Raw genomic sequence first — 17,620 nt, forward strand, 5'->3', positions numbered from 1 at the left:
TTTGATTAGTTCAATTCTTTTCAGTTAGTCCTAATAGATAGCTACCTTAAAGTAATCCCCTACAATAAGTTATTTTGCCTGGGTGAAAATAGCAATAGCAGTTAGACTTATATACCGCTTCATAGGGCTTTCAGCCCTCTCTAAGCGGTTTACAGAGTCAGCATATTGCCCCCAGCATATTGTCCTCATTTTACCCACCTCGGAAGGATGAAAGGCTGAGTCAACCTTGAGCCAGTGAGATTTGAACAGCCAAACTGCAGAACTGCAGTCAGCTGAAGTAGCCTGCAGTGCTGCATTTAACCACTGCGCCACCTCGGAAGGATGCCTTATGATATGAGTCTTGTTTTTGTGTTTCTTTCGTGCATTTGAGAGAGATATTTCTGACTTAACATGAGTCAAGTTGCCTAAAAAAAACATTTGATTTGTGTTTAACTTTTTAAACTTAATAACTGGATCTAAGTATATTAAACTCAATCACTGAAGTTTTGGTAGCAGCTATATAAGCCTGGCTTACTGAGTAAATCCTTTTATTATCCTACTTTGTGTATTTTCTGGCAGCATCAATGTAACACTGAACTTTTTGGCCGCAGCTATGTAACACTGAATAACTGGGCAACTGGTATTAAAGTCAATCACCTAGTTTGGTAGCAGCTGTGTAACACTGGCTAAATAAGTAAGCCCTTTACTGTCCTACTTTCACAGCAACCATGTAACACTAACATTTTTGGCCACAGTTATGTAAATGTCTAACTTTTATTGTCCTACTTTGTGTGTATATATGTGCGCGTACAGCTTTTGAACCTGAAATATAGCAGTAGCACTTAGACTTATATAGTGCTTCACAGTCCTCTCTAAGCAGTTTACAGAGTCAGCCTATTGCCCCCAACAATCTAGGTCCTCATTTTATTGACATCGGAAGGATGGGTGCCTGAGTCAACCTTGAGCCTTGTGAGATTCGAACTGCCAAATTGCAAGCAGCTAGCAGTCAGCAGAAGTAGCCTGCAGTACTGCATTCTAACCACTGCACCACCACGGCTCAAACAAAATATAGTTTTGTCCTTCATGTTTTAGCTTTTTTTATTGTTCATTTTTGTATTGGTGTGTGTGTGTGTGTGTGTGTGTGTGAGAGAGAGAGAGAGAGAGAGAGAGAGAGAGAGACCCCTCTCATTTACCTTGATCCATTGCTTTGTTTCTACTAATTTAATTTGCAATAAAGCAACTGTTATAAAACAGTAGATTTCAGGTTCTCTCTGCTAATTGAGCAGAGCTTATAATTGAGCTTAGATGCTATCTCTAAAGGAAGTTTTTAGCTTTTTTATTTCAAATTGTGCTAACAGAGCCCAGTTTTAGACACACAGAAATGGTAGGTAAGTAGACAGGCAAGCAGGCAGGCAGGCAAACAGAGGAGGGGGGCAGGCAGGCAGATACAGATCCTCTTGATAGTCTCTCCCCTCCCCCCTGCTCCCCCCTCTCTCGTAGGAGTTGTAGAATTAGAGGACTTGGAACAATTCATTGATCCCAATAAATTACTCAAGGACCCTTTGACTATGTCTCAGAACAAATTAATGTTCCAGGTCAAAGTGGAGCAACTCAAAAGAGTTCTGAAGAGCAATTCTATTTTCTTAATGTTAGTTACTTGTTATTAGTTTATCTTGGGGAAGATATCACATCTGGCATCATAAATCTATCTTGGTGGAACAGAACAATTTATGTATCTATATTGATTATATATTAACTGATGTTTTCCTTTCCAACACTGTTGATTTGCTATTCAGAAGTCAAACATCTACTTTACAAAAGTGCATAATATAACTATAATCATCTCTCATCCTTTAAGAACTAGAAATGTGTGTGTCTCTGTGTGTGTCTGTGTGTCTGTGTTTGTGTGTGTATAGCAGAAGCAAATATAAAGATAGCGCCGCCGACAATAGAATTGGTTCAAGTGCGTGGATGGCCAAGTTACTACCTACTCATCTGAACTGGTCTGAACCGGTAGGAACCCACCTCTGTGGGGGTGGGGGGTGTATGTTCCAGCATAACTCTGGTATGCCTCAAGCAATTTCAATTAAATTTGGTACACTGATGACTTACTCTTTGGAAAAAAATATTGTGGGAGGTAAGACACCCCTAACACTCCTGGGGTGTGTGTGTTCTGGTAAGATACAGCCTGTTGTGCCTTAAAATGAATTCTACTGTACTATAATAAAATGGTTTCTACTGTACAGCGCAGTAGAGTTGCCATGATAACAGCTTCACAGTACTCCACAAGGGGGCTCCCTCTGGTAAGGGGGAAAATCCAACATTAGAAATTATGTTTGGTCGGGACATTTTCCATTTATAAATAAATACCCGAGCAATGCCAGGTTATCGGCTAGTTTACATATAAATATTTTGAAAACAGTGCATTATCCAAGCATTTCATTTTACTCCCCCCCCAAAAAAAAACAACAGATATGGTAATAATGATATAGATAGTAATTGTAACAATATTAATAGTTATATTAGCTTATTTATAATCATATTCATTATACTAGCATACTTATAGTCATAAACAACGCTTATCTTTTATATGCACATGACAATAATCTTTCTTCATCTTATCTCTAACTTTTATGTCTAACCATTGATGAAACAATGGCATCTCTGTATCCCCTTTACCTTTCATTTTCAATGTCAGACTATCCATCTTGGAACAATCCAATATTTTCCCAATAATGCTTTCATCTGATGGGGTGTTCTCATTTTCCCAATATTGTGCAAATACAATTCTCACTGCTGTCAATACATGTAGCATTAAGTATATAGTCCCTTTATCATAGTTTTCTGGTATTATACCTAATGAAAATATTTCTGGCTTTAAATCTTTATGCTGCTTAATCATCTTTTACAACCATGTATGTATTTTTATCCAGTACTTTCTTGCCTTCGTACATGTCCACCACATATGATAATAAGTACCTGATGTCTGGTTACATTTCCAATATTTAGCTGACATATTTTTAAACATTTTTCTGAGCCTTGCCAGTGGCAACGGCCACCTATAAAACATTTTGTAAAGGTTTTCCGTATAAGCAGTAGCTATTGTCAGTGTGTGATTTCTAAGTTTTTGCCATTTACCTAGTTCTAAAGTATAACCAAAGTTTTTCGCCCCTACTATCATTGTTTCTCTTACAATACTTATTCATCTTCAAGACTGTTGGTGGCGCAATACTGGAAGAAGGAAGATTTGCCTACTATTCAAGAATGGACATTAAAAGTAACAAACTTAGCAAAGATGGCTAAAATATCAGCATATCTTAAGGATCACTCAGACAAGAAATATAAACTGGAGTGGAGAAGATGGATTGACTATATTCAGAATAAATATGGGATTAAGAAATTCCAGATAGTCTATGATTGAAGAAGCAAGGAATGACATAATTTGTTTAGCATTAGCTTAACAAAAGAGGAGTTAAAGTACAAGTGAAAGATGATGCTAAAGTTTTTTTTTAGTTTACTTTAGAATATGGTTGTTAAAGATTTATACCCTGTATTTGCTCTGGGAAGTCGGGGGGGGGGAGGTTGGGGGGGAGAGATAGCAATAGCAATAGCAGTTAGACTTATATACCGCTTCATAGAGCTTTCAGCCCTCTCTAAGCGGTTTACAGAGTCAGCATATTGCCCCCAACAACAATCCGGGTCCTCATTTTACCCATCTCGGAAGGATGGAAGGCTGAGTCAACCTTGAGCCTGGTGGGATTTGAACAGCCGAACTGCTGAACTGCAGTCAGCTGAAGTAGCCTGCAGTGCTGCATTTAACCACTGCGCCACCTCGGCTCTTTCAGAGATGGGTTTGAGTTGGGAGGGTGGGGGAGGGGATGTGAATATTTGTAAAAGCCTTTTAAATCTTCAATAAAAAAACTTATTCATCTTCCATTTTGAAACTTAGTAGATAACTATATAATTTTCTTATCAGTTTTTAATCTGTCCCTATTTAGTATCTGATCAAGGGTCTTTATAAAAACCCTAGAACTAGAGCTTAAGGAGAAATAATAAGTATAGCAAGCTTGGGCTGCATATTTTTAAGCTAGTAGAAGAGAGAAATACTGAAGATTTGGAAATTAGCAAAGATCAGAAAGAATGGACAAGTTGATATGAGAGTAAAACAGTCAAGTTTAATGAAGAAGTTGACAGAAAATCTGAAAAGCAGGAAGATCACTAGCAAAGATCAAAATATAATCAATTCTACTACAGCAATAATTTAAAATAAAATTGACTTCACCAGGTAACACAAATAAGGACTTGCATTAAGAATCAAAGTGAGTTACCATCTGAATTAAGCAGAAACTGGAAAAGTAAAATAGAAGTTGTTTGGACAATTTTTATACTTTAGAAGAAAATTGAGCATCAAAATCTGCATTTATATAGCTAAATGGCTGAATAAAACTGGGATTTTAGGTTGCAAGCCTAATATTTTGTAGTGCCCCCAAATGTGTACTCAAATCTTTGTTGGATCTGCATTATTCTGGATCCTTATTCGGGGTATATTCAGAACACTGGTGGTGGGTGAGGAGGGTAGATGAGAGGTTGAAAAAAGAAGATGGTGGTCATTGCAGTGTGGTTGAAGCCCATCCCCCATTTTTTATTACAATGCATAGATATAACACACAAGCAAATGGGTGGGATTTCAATCACTTGATTGCAACTGCCATCTTGTCTTATTTTACTTCATACTGATGCCAAATATTGTAATAATTGAAGTATATCACAGCTCATCAAATGAAATAATAATTTAATTTAACATTTATTACAGTTCTTCCTTCCCACATCCCTGAAATTGTCCAGCAAGATTTCAACACACACACACACACACACACACACACACACACACACACACAGAGGGTGGGGAGGGAGGGAGGCATAGATACAGGTACAAGGGACGTGGTGGCTCAGTGGCTAAGACACTGAGGTTGTTGATCAGAAAGGTTGGCAGTTTGGTGGTTCAAATCCCTAGTGCTGTGTAACAGAGTGAGCTCCCGTCATTTGTCTTAGCTTCTGTCAACCTAGCAGTTCGAAAACATGTAAAAATACAAGTAGAAAAATAGGAACCACCTTTGGTTGGAAGGTAACAATGTTCTGTGCATCTTTAGCGTTTAGTCATGGCAACCACATGACCATGGAGACGTCTTCGGACAATATTGGCTCTTCAGTTTTGAAATGGAGATGAGCACCACCCTCTAGAGTCAGTAACAACTAGCACATATGTGCGAGGGGAACCTTTACCTTTACCTTACAGGTATAGGTATTATTGTATATACATTATACCTGCACATGGATTACAGAACAAACAAAAGTATATGATATCATCAAGAGAGTAAAAGAATTGAAATGGAAATGGGCTGGTCGCATAGAACTGAAAGAAGAACTGAGGCAGGTGGGCCAAGGAAGTCATAGAATGGATTCCACTTAATAAAAAGCGCCCACAAGATGGATTGATGACATCAGCAAATATGACAAACCCAATTGACAAAAGAAAGCTCAGGACCATATAGGTTGGAAACAAGTGGAAGAGGCCTTCATCCTGCCATGGATAGACAATGGCTCGAATGATAATGGTATGCATTATATATTTTATATACAGCATTTATACATATATATTTTAATATATATTTTTATATATATAATATGTTTAGAATCACAATGAGTCCATCTGTCTGACTCGGCTCCCTATTTGGATTAGAAAATATCGCTTCAGCTTCTCTTGGCTTCACACCACAGCACAGAAGCCAAGTTTTTCTATTATCAGCTTGGCACTGCTGGAAGCAATAAGGCATTTTGAAGTGTTTATACTCAGGTATACCACACCATATTGTGAACTGGTCAGAGAACACTGAAAGAACATCTGCTTGACCAGGATTTCCTTCATTGCCCCAGTTATGAAGAAATGAAAGAGAGGACAAAGGACCATGGCAGCTGGGCAACAGTCCTGTTGATTTCGTAATGATATGAAGGCGGCTTATATTCTGGTAGTAGTTTGTCGGAGGGGTGCAATGGCTCAGTGATTAAAGATACCAAGCTCGACATCCCAGATTTGATCCCCGAGTGCTGCACTCTTGATTAACTCTTGACCTTCCCCCACCTTCTGCCCTCCAATTTGAAAGCATGCAAATGTGAGTAGATAAATAGGTACCATTTCAGTGGGAAAGTAACAGTGTTCTGTGTGCTTCAGCATATATCCATGCTGGCCACATGGCCACAGAAAAGTCTTCAGACAATGTGGGCTCCCTTGGCTAAGAAATGGAAATGAACGCCTCCCCCTAGAGTCAGGAACAACTACCTTTACCTTTTTCAAAACTTCTATGCAATCAGAAGATTAACAATATTCAGTGGATATGTTTTCTACTCTCAAGATACACTTTTATGAGATTCATCAATGGAAAATCAATATCATCTACTTATGCAACTGAATGTATTGCTATGAATCACTTTCATAACCAATGCATTTGAAAAAAAAAGGTCTAAAATGTCATAAATGCATAAATTTTAAAATAAATTTTAAAACCATGTTGCAAACACAAGAGAGAATCTTCAGATGTGAAAAAAATGTTTCTTTTCCTTTTTTAAAAAAATCAAATATATTTTTAATTAGAAAAGGTAGTATGTTTTTAACGTCATAAACCATTTATTCCTTTATAAAGGCAGTAGCTTTTATCATGAATGCAGAATATTTTGGTTGTTTTCCAAGTTCTTCAGTATGAACTTTAACCTTGAACTACAGGTAGTTCTTGACTTATGACCCTTTAGCAATAGCAGTTAGACTTATATACTGCTTCATAGAGCTTTCAGCCCTCTCTAAGCGGTTTACAGAGTCAGCATATTGCCTCCAACAACAATCAGGGTCCTCATTTTACCCACCTCGGAAGGATGGAAGGCTGAGTCAACCCTGAGCCGGTGAGATTAGGACTGCTGAACCGCAGATAACAGTCAGCTGAAGTGGCCTGCAGTACTGCACCCTAACCACTACAACCATTTGAACTTTTCACAGTGCTGAAAAAAAGTGACTTACAACCAGTCCAGTAGTGGGTTCCTACCAGTTTGGACCAGTTCAGCCAAATTGGTAGTGATTTGGTGACTTGGGTTGCTGGAACCAGCAGCAAACCAAGCCTTCCACACCCCCAAACCAGTTCTCTGGGTGGTGCCATAGGTGCTGCCAGCAAACCAGCAGTAGAAACATGCATGGTCTCTAAAATCACAATGCACATCAAGCGTGCATCAAGCGTGAGCACCCACAGCGCCCCCTCAAGCGAACCAGCAGTAGTGCCTGCCAGAACCCACCCCTGAACCAGTCCTCATACTTAGCAATAGCAATAGCAGTTAGACTTATATACCGCTTCATAGGGCTTTCAGCCCTCTCTAAGCGGTTTACAGAGTCAGCATATTGCCCCCAACAACAATCCAGGTCCTCATTTCACCCACCTTGGAAGGATGGAAGGCTGAGTCAACCTTGAGTTGGTAAGATTTGAACCACAGAACTGTAGCTTAGCAGTCAGCTGAAGTGGATGCAGTACTGCACTCTAACCACTGCGCCACCTCAGCTCTTGTCACAGTCCCTGCAGTCATAATATTGTGATTTGGGCAACTTGGTAACCAACATGTATTTACGACAGTTTCAATATGCCAAGGTCATGCGATCACCATTTACAACCTTCCCAGTCGGATTCCAACAGCAAAGTTGGTTAAGAAAGTTAAATTTGCTTAACAACCGTGGCAAAAAAGATTGTAAGGTTGGTTGCAGTCATGCCATGACTTACTTAACTGCACTATGGTGGAAGTTCTGGTCCCCATTGTAGTTGCTAAGTCCACCACAACCCTGTACTTTCATGTACACTTCCATGGAAATATGCATGATTTCTAAAATCAAACGTTCCGTTCCCAATTGAAAATGTTTCTTATAACCTGAAAATGGCAGGGAGGAAAGATGTGTAGAAACCATGTCTGATCCACGAGATGCCAAATAGTTGTCGAATTAAATTACCACCCTAATAAATGCTGCTCAATAATAGTGGGCAGTTTATAATAGAAAACAGTACAATGTTGCATAATAGTAACTGCAGCAGGAAATATGTATTAGCTAGCTAACAAAGCTGGTTATCTTCTTGATAGTTTCTGGTATTACATTGTCCCTACCTTTGTGTTTTTTTAAAGGTGCTACAGCCTATTCCTTTTCAGCAGGTTTTTTGCCAGTTATGTTTTTAAGGTAATATTGCTTTCCCCCACCCCCCATGTATGCATTATATCATGTTTCCATGATGAGAGCAGCCTATGATTATTCAAGAGAGAGGCTTTCCAGAATGATACTTTATTTAAAAGTAAGATGAAACTTTAAGCCTCTTTTTTTTTTTAACTTTCTCATGTTCTTGTATAGGAACACAGTGGCTCAGTGGCTAAGACGCTGAGCTTGTCGATCAGAATGGTCGGCAGTTTGGCAGTTTGAATCCCTAGCGCCGCATAATGAAGTGAGCTCCCGTTACTTGTCCCAGCTTCTGCCAACCTAGCAGTTCGAAAGCATGTAAAAATGCAAGTAGAAAAATAGGGACCACCTTTGGTGGGAAGATAACAGCGTTCGGTGCGCTTTCAGTGTTTAGTCATGTTGGCCACATGACCACAAAGATGTCTTTGGACAGCGCTGGCTCTTTGGCTTTGAAACAGATATGAGCACTGCCCCCTAGAGTCGGGAACAACCAGCACATATGTGCGAGGAGAACCTTTACCTATACCTGTTCTTGCTGAATTATACAACCACTTCTGATTCTTGGTGCTCCAATGAACATCATTCCTCCCAGGATTGTCTGCTGCTATAACTTCTTTCAAAGTCTTGCTTGCTTGTTTCATTAGGGATGGGGTAGAAAGTAAGAAAGCCTTGACTGAATTATCTAAGAACCATCACCTTGACAAAAGAGGGCTAAAACATTTTTTTTAAGTCCAAAGATATACAATGCAGTAACATTCCGAAGCAGCTCAGTAAAACACCACCCTGATTCGCTGTAATATAAGAAGGCAGAAGAGGGATAACACAATCCACCTTGCAAGATTCTATTATTACAGACTATCACAATCAAAGTAACTTTAACGTGCTGTGAAGTTGATTTCCTGATCTGGTCTCGCTAGAAGGGTTTCTAAATGTATTGAATAAAGGTGTCTTCTGTTCATAGGTGGCATTCAGCAGGTTCTGACCAGTTCTTGAGAACCGGTAATGGAAATTTTGAGTAGTTCGGAGAACCGGTAAATATCGTCTCTGACTGCCCCTGCCCATCTATTCTCTGCCTCCCGCGTCTCAACTAATCAGGAGGAAATGAGGATTTTGCAGTAACCTTCCTCTGGAATGGGGAGTGAATGGATATTTTACAGTATCTTTCTCCTGCCACACCCACCAAGCCATGCCCCCAAGCCATGAACTGATAATAAAAAATGTTAAATCCTACCACTGCTTCTGTTGCCTTTTTCAGTTGATTTTGATTTCTCCGAGGATGAAAATCACCTCGCCTTCTAGTTCATCTTGCCTTTACATTATGCATTCCAAATGTTTAAACTTTAGCTATAGCCTTAGTGTTTCTAGTGAAGTGTCTGGTTTTACTTTTATGTGCCAACTCAAGTGGTCGGATCTTTGGCAACTACTTCAGTTCCAAAGTGAATCCTTTCAAGGAGCACCCTCGCTGAGTTCTACCAGTTACAATAAGCAAGACCAATTGAAATGAAAAAGTTAGGGTTACATGAAATTCAGTAAGTGAATTGTTTTCCATTTAGAACAAATATGTTCCCTAACACATCATGTTGGACACATTCCGAACTTATTTTTAGCAGCTTCCTACAATCTCATGAGGACGGGTGGTCTTTTCAATGATAATGAAAAAAACTTGCATCTGACTGTTTGCATAATAGTTTCCTGAATGTTAATTAGTCTGGGAACCAGCTGTTACACAAAGGCTTCTATTTTTCTTTGTTCTGCCTCTCACAATCTTATGTTACAACTGGGAAAACCACAGCCTTGACAATCTTTGTTGTCTGTGTGATGTCTGCTTTTTCAGATTTTTGTCTGGATTCATAAGTCTTTCTCCCAAAAAGGAGACATCTCTTTATTGCATGACTAAAGTCACCATCCATGTGAACTTCTAAAGCTAGGAAGACAACTTCTATTACTGCTTCAGTGTTTCTCTATCTATTTGCATTGGGTTGGACCTGTCTACTAACATGATTGTTAGTAGGCAAGGAGATTCCTTAAGTCTTTCTTGTTTCAAGCCATCAAAGTGGTGTTATCAGCAGATCAGTAGTGCTGATGATAACCCAGCAATTAAAATTCTAATTTCTATTTCTTTTTGTCAATACTTTTCATGATCTCCAGGTAGTCCTCAAATTACAATAGCAATTGGGATTGGGATTGCAGCCACTAAGCAATAAACTCTTCAAGTGCAACATCGCATGACTGCCTCATGATGGCAATCCAGGCAATTCTGGGGTTGATGTAACCCCAAGATGCACAGATCATAAGTGGGAAGCAGAGAGGGTCCGCAACTTGGGTGTCCTCCTGGATTCGCAGCTGATGTTAGAACACCACCTGTCGGCTGTAACCAGGGGGACTTTTGCCCAGGTTCGCCTGGTGCACCAGCTGCGGCCATACCTGGACCGGGAGGCACTTCAAATGGTCACTCATGCACTCGTCACCTCAAGACTCGATTACTGTAATGCGCTCTACATGGGGCTGCCCCTGAAAAGTGTTCGGAGACTACAGTTGGTCCAGAATGCAGCCGCGCGAGCGATATCGGGTGTACCTAGGTACACCCATGTTACACCTATCCTCCGCGAGCTGCACTGGCTTCCTATTGGTCTCCGAACGCGCTTCAAGGTGCTAGTTATTACTTTTAAAGCCCTACATGGCTTAGGACCTGGATATCTGAGAGACCGCTTCCTGCCACATACCTCCCAACGACCAATAAGATCTCACAGGTTGGGCCTTCTCCGAGTGCCGTCGACCAGACAATGCCAGCTGGTGGCTCCTCGGGGGAGGGCCTTCTCTGTAGCTGCTCCGGCCCTGTGGAACGATCTACCCATAGAGATCCGGACCCTTCCCACTCTCTCGGCCTTCCGAAAAGCCACTAAAACCTGGCTGTTCTGGCAGGACTGGGGCTGTTGAACATGGGCCAGCCCCACTTAAATTGGAATGTATGGTGTGTTGTTTTTAAATTGTATCTCATGTTACTTTTTTAACTCTTATTTTTATCTTTCTGTAAGCCGCCCAGAGTCCTACGGGATTGGGCGGCATACAAATTTATTAAATTGCTAATTGCTAAGAGTCCCAGATAAGGAGTGCAGCAATGCCACAAGGAGGTGGTGGAGGCTCTAGAAGGGGGAATGGGCAACTTTCTGCAGCCAATTTGCTGCAGCCAACTAGCCATGGCCAACTCATTGCAACCAACTTATCACAGGCAACTCGCTGTGGGACAACTTGCCACGGTCACTACAGGATAACGTGCTGTGGGACAATGTAACAATCCTATTTAATTATTTAAAGAAAAAAAAATATTTAAATGTTTGCCATTTCACATTTTATTCTGTCACTTCTTTCTGCAACCTTTCTTTAATGATTCCATTCCACCATTTCTTTGATATTAGTGTAACTCTTGTCCCGCAGTGTGTTGTCCTGTGCTAAGATGGCTTGGCGAGTTGGCCATGGCAAGTTGGCTGTGGCGAGTTGGCCATGGCAAGTTGGCTATAGCGAGTTGGCCATGGCAAGTTTGCTATGGCGAGTTGGCCATGGCAAGTTGGCTGTGGCAAGTTGGCCATGGCAAGTTGGCTATAGTGAGTTGGCCATGGCAAGTTGGCTGTGGCGAGTTGGCCATGGCAAGTTGGCTGTGGCGAGTTGGCCATGGCAAGTTGGCTATGGCGAGTTGGCCATGGCAAGTTGGCTATGGCGAGTTGGCCATGGCAAGTTGGCTATGGCGAGTTGGCCATGGCAAGTTGGCTATGGCGAGTTGGCCATGGCAAGTTGGCTGTGGCGAGTTGGTCATGGTGAGCTGGTCATGGCATAGTGTCATAGACTTCCTGGGAGGCCTGAGGCACACAGCACTTGAGTTGGGGAAGAGGGGGTTGTGGAGTGGTGTGATCTCAGGAAGGGGAGGGAAAAACATGCAAGTTAAGAATGTTGGGTGGTGGGGAGACTTACCTGGTTGCAAACACCTGAATTTTGTTTATATGACTGTGAGGTGTTACAATATTTGGAACTTTGAAAATTAATTTTAAGTCCCTTTGTTTATCATTATTATAACCTTGAACAATGAATTAATGGATGTTCAGTGAAAACTACTTGTACTCTTCATTTAAGTTTTATGCATGTTTCTTTCTTAATTTTAAACCCTTTAGATGCTCCATATTCTATTTGCTTTCTAGTCATCATATAAATTCTTCCATAGACAAATGATAGCAATAGCAGTTAGACTTATATACCGCTTCATAGGGCTTTCAGCCCTCTCTAAGCGGTTTACAGAGTCAGCATATTTCCCCCAACAACAATCCGGGGCCTCATTTTACCCACCTCGGAAGGATGGAAGGCTGAGTCAACCCTGAGCCAGTGAGATTTGAACAGCCGAACTGCAGAACTGCAGTCAGCTGAAGTAGCCTGCAGTGCTGCAAATGATGTGGCTCAGTACACCCATATTTTTAAGGGATATCCAGTTTGTTGTAGTCTACACAACCAGAAGATCGTGTATAATTGATAAAGTAAAAGTAAACAGATTTCGGGAACACTGTTCTCTTTTACATTATCCATCCAGATGTGCACAACATGATTTCAGATGGCTTTTTGCTCCTTCTGAATCCAGTTTGTACATTTCGCAGTTCTCATCCTATATATGGTTGAAATCTAAATTGCAAAATCTTGAGCATTATTTTACTAACATGAAAGATTTAAAAGGTTGTTTAACAATGAGGAGGAGCCAACATCGCAACAATATGGATATGTGGTCTCAATGCTCTGAGACCGCAGCCAATACTTTTGCCGCTGGGTGGTCTGATTGGACCTAAAGCATCCTGAAGAGATGGTGAACAGGAAGAATACATCTTGCTGACCTCAGGGATATCACAAAATCCCTGAAAGAAGCAAGCGAAGTTCTTCAAGCTGGCGAGAAAAAATCCAGCCAAGGCTGATTAAGTCAGGGCGGCTCCAAAACTGAAGGATATGGAAAGAGGAAGTGTTTCCAGCTGGTGAGGAACTTTTACTGTTTTAAAAAGAGACTGCCCATAAAAACTTAAAATTAATCAAAATTGGAGAATAGAAGAATCAAGCGGCGGAATTAAATTTGGAATGGTTTTGGACAGTGGTTATCTTACTTTTTAAATGCTATCTTCATGGATGGAATTTATGCAAGCCTTTTGAAACAGATAGATTAAGTTTTCTTCTTCTATTTTTTCTTTTATTGTTCTCTGTAACCTATGGACTAAAGGTTTCCTCTTTCATTGCTGTGGGTATTTTTCTAATTCATTTAAAGATTGGACTCTTTTTTCTAACTTGAAATACAAAAAAGATACAAAAGGAAATTAGATTTTCAACAGTATTATCGCTGCTCAGAGGCCAGGAGGATTTGTTGATTGGAGTTTATGTATTGAAAATGGAACACTTTTTTTCTCCACTGATTGTTTTGACTTGGCATTACAAGGTTTCACTGCTTGGTTACAGAGAGTGATAAGAAGGGAAGCACATGGATGTTCCTTTGAAGTATATTTCTAATCAGAGAAAAGTGAAAACAATGTTCTTTGTGAATCTATACTTTAATTTTATTAACCTTCCAAGCTAGAGCAGCTGTGTTTGTTAGAATTGCACAATCTCAAAAGAAAATAGAAGTCTCAAGTTTGCAAAAGATACTTTCAGAAATTATCAAATACATATAAAAGAATAGCAAAAAACTGGAATATTTAGAGCATATAACAATAAAATACAATGAAGAAATTGAGGATATCTATCAAATGCAAAATGGGGTGATTGAAACTCAAAAAATCGAAGTGGAAAATGAATATAAAGAGATCAAACCTGCTGATATTTATGGTGATTGGTTTATCTCTGAAAATGAAAAGAATGCAATACTGAAAGAGGAATTAAATGGAGAGGAAATCTATTACAGAGGGCAAGATACAGAAGTAGAAGAAACTAAAGAATCTATTAATTTAAAGAGAGAAATTCTATTAGCAAAAGCATTGATAACACTGCTGACAATCAAAGATAAGCTGAATAAGGAAACAGAAAGAGGGCATCAAGATTATATGAGAGATCTTATAAGCAAGGAGTTGCTAAGAGAAGTCTATAGCAAGAAGACCAAGAAGATGATTAGAGGACTGACACCACAAATGGCAGAAGATATGAGACTGTTTTGCTATTGGAAAGATACAGGTTGATAGATGGAAGAATATAATTTAAAACTAGTTAAACTTAGCGAAATTTATTAACAATAGATATAGGTTAAATAAAGAACTGATAATGTAACTAATGTATACAATGTGTAGTGTTATGATGAGTATATTTGGTTATGAATATTGAATGGTACCCATGTAAGGAAGATTAGCAATCCCTTTGGATTATACATAAATAATAATAATAACAACAACAACAACAATAACAGCAACAACAACTAAGTTAGCTACAATTAAAGTTTTGATTATTGGGGAAAATGTTATGATACAGGATATAGTCAAATAAAGGAGGGATAAGAATAACAACATATATAGAGATATGGGTATAACATAAGGAAACTGGATGTAAACTTTAAACAGTGATTTGGAAAGGAGGATTAGAAAACTTTGTTATTAAATATTATGGATGTTTAGCTAGAATAGGACATAAGGATTTAGTGTTAGTGGATGATTTTAGAAATAGTAATTGAAAGGCCAGTATGTGGTTATGTATTACATTTTGGTATATTTTGTGATGAAGGACACTTAAACAATTATAGTCAAATGAAAATGGAGATATGATGATGGTGACATGTATAAATATTTGAGTTAAAATACTTAAGTTAATAAGAATTATGTTTGTTGACTGTGGAAGAGATGCACAAAAGTTTTTTTGTAACCAACTGATATACTTTCTACAGCATGTAAAGAAGGATGTTGTATTTGTTTTAAATTAAAAATTAAAGTTGTTTAACAGTAAAAGGACTTCCCCTTTTCTTAGCAAGTTATAAACTGACCTTTTCTAGTCCTTCAACTACAGCTATTTTTTTCATATATGCTTAAAAACTGTAAGTAGCAATTTTGCTGTATGATCTTGTAAGATTTTAAACAATTTTGTCCCTCTAAGATTCTTGTTAGTAATATATTCTAGGTTCCGCTTAATTACACTTTTGGAATGTCTTCATATATTTTATTGATGCTGGTCCCTTTTCTGTACAGTTCATCTATATATTCGTCTCATATTTTCGTTAAATCTTCGGCTTCTTTGTCATTTGTCATGCACATTTTTGCACAAAAAGTTTCCTTGATCTGCATAATTTTCTTAAATGGATATCTCAGCTTTTCTACTGAACGTTATCCTCAGTCCTTTGCAAAGCATATTTAAATATTACTTCATTTCTTTTTCTTTTTGCTCTTCTCTGGAATTCAACATTTAGATTGGCAAATACATTTCATTGCCTTTTACTTTCTGCTGTGCCTCAGTTTTCTTAAGCGTGCCACCCATATCTTATTTATCTTATCTATCTTATTTAAAATATCTTATTTTAATTTTTTCCCCATTTTGGAATATTTTTTTGTTTGCCTCATCTTTAAATACGGCACTGACTGAAGTTCAGAGTTGTTCAGGCCCTCTACCATATAACTATCAAATTTCCCAATTATGTTCACCACATGATCTTAAGAAATATTGCTGAGTTTTTATCTTTTTGGTCTGGTTATTTTGTTGTATACGTTTTCTTTAGTTTAAGTTGTCATTTTGCAAGGAGTTCACAATCAAAACCAAAGTCAGTGCCAGGTCACGCGTTGGATGAGTCAGGACAATTTCCCCATCTTACTTTGCAGAATACATAGTTCAGCATGAATTTTCAGGCTGAACTGTATTTCTCGATCTTCTGCTTCACTTCCTATCGCATGGCCAAGTTTTCCTCTCATTTCAAATGCCATTCTCCTTTAAGTAGTATGCCATCATTTTTAGGATGGTGATGGTGATAATATTAGATGTGACTGTGGAATGGATCAATTTACACTTCCTCTGAATATATGGTTGCAGCATACTTAGACGAGGATCCCTGAATATTGATTGTCTTGCCTTGAGATAATTCTTTATTTGTGAAGGTTGAACCTGAGCACTGATTTTATCACCCCTTCATTAGCAATAGCAATAGCAGTTAGACTTATATACCGCTTCATAGGGCTTTCAGCCCTCTCTAAGTGGTTTACAGAGTCAACATATCGCCCCCACAATCTGGGTCCTCATTTTACCCACCTCGGAAGGATGGAGGGCTGAGTCAACCCTGAGCCGGTGAGATTTGAACCGCTGAATGCTGAACTAGCAGTCAGCTGAAGTGGGCTGCAGTACTGCACTCTACCCACCGTGCCACCTCAGCTCATTAATTAAGATGGTTACTCCATATATTTGATTCCCCCCCCCCTTCGCTTCCATAGCAATAGCACTTAGACTTATATACCGCTTCATAGTGCTTTTACAGACCTCTCTAAGTGGTTTACATCCTATTGCCCCCAACAATCTGGGTCTTCATTTTACCCACCTTGGAAGGATGGAAGACTGAGTCAACCTTGAGCCTGATGTGATTTGAACTGCTGAACTGCAGGTAGCAGTCAACTGAAGTAGCCTGCAATACTGCACTCTAACCACTGCGCCACCTCCGAGAAGAGCTGATTCTCCTTTGATGTAAAGTGATTTCTTCTAATTTATTTCAGTTTATTATTTTCCAGAATATCAGTGTTCGGTCTTGGCATTTCTGCTCTGACAAGTGCTTTGCCTCATGATCTTGACATCCTGCCCATCAACAGTTTACATGTTTTTATAGCATTCAATTTTCCTTTTGCCCCTAAGTGTATCACCAGCTGGATGTCCTTTTGTTTCAATTCAAGGCATTATAAGCCCCAGTGCTATACTTGCACTTACAATCTGTCCTTAACTCATGGATTTTCAACTAGCTTCAGACTTGAGCTTCTGTGGACATATTCTAATAACTTGTTGATGTTTTCATGGTTGTGCAAGTCTATAAGCTTTTTGAGTAGAATCCAGGAGTTGCCATTTTTTTTGGGGGGGGGGCAGAATCCAGGTTGCCATTCCCCTCCAAAGTGATTTTTTTGGGGGGATCTATCTTCTATGCAACCAATAATAATACAACCAATTTCGTTGTATTTATTTTGCACAATGGCAATAAAGACTATACTACTATGACTTTTATTTGTATATCTTGGAAATGTTGGGAATTTCAAAACATTGTTCATAGCATTATTGATATATGAAATCTCAGAAGTTCCAAATGACATTTAATACAGCACAATTTCTGGCTAAAATGGTCTGATTGAGATCAGCATATGTGGGCCTGATTGGGGTAGATAGAAGGGTGATACACAGATATCTATTCTATTTTACATATTTATGTATTAAATT

This window comes from Thamnophis elegans, chromosome 15 (genome assembly GCF_009769535.1).
Source record: "Thamnophis elegans isolate rThaEle1 chromosome 15, rThaEle1.pri, whole genome shotgun sequence".
Taxonomy (NCBI): domain Eukaryota; kingdom Metazoa; phylum Chordata; class Lepidosauria; order Squamata; family Colubridae; genus Thamnophis; species Thamnophis elegans.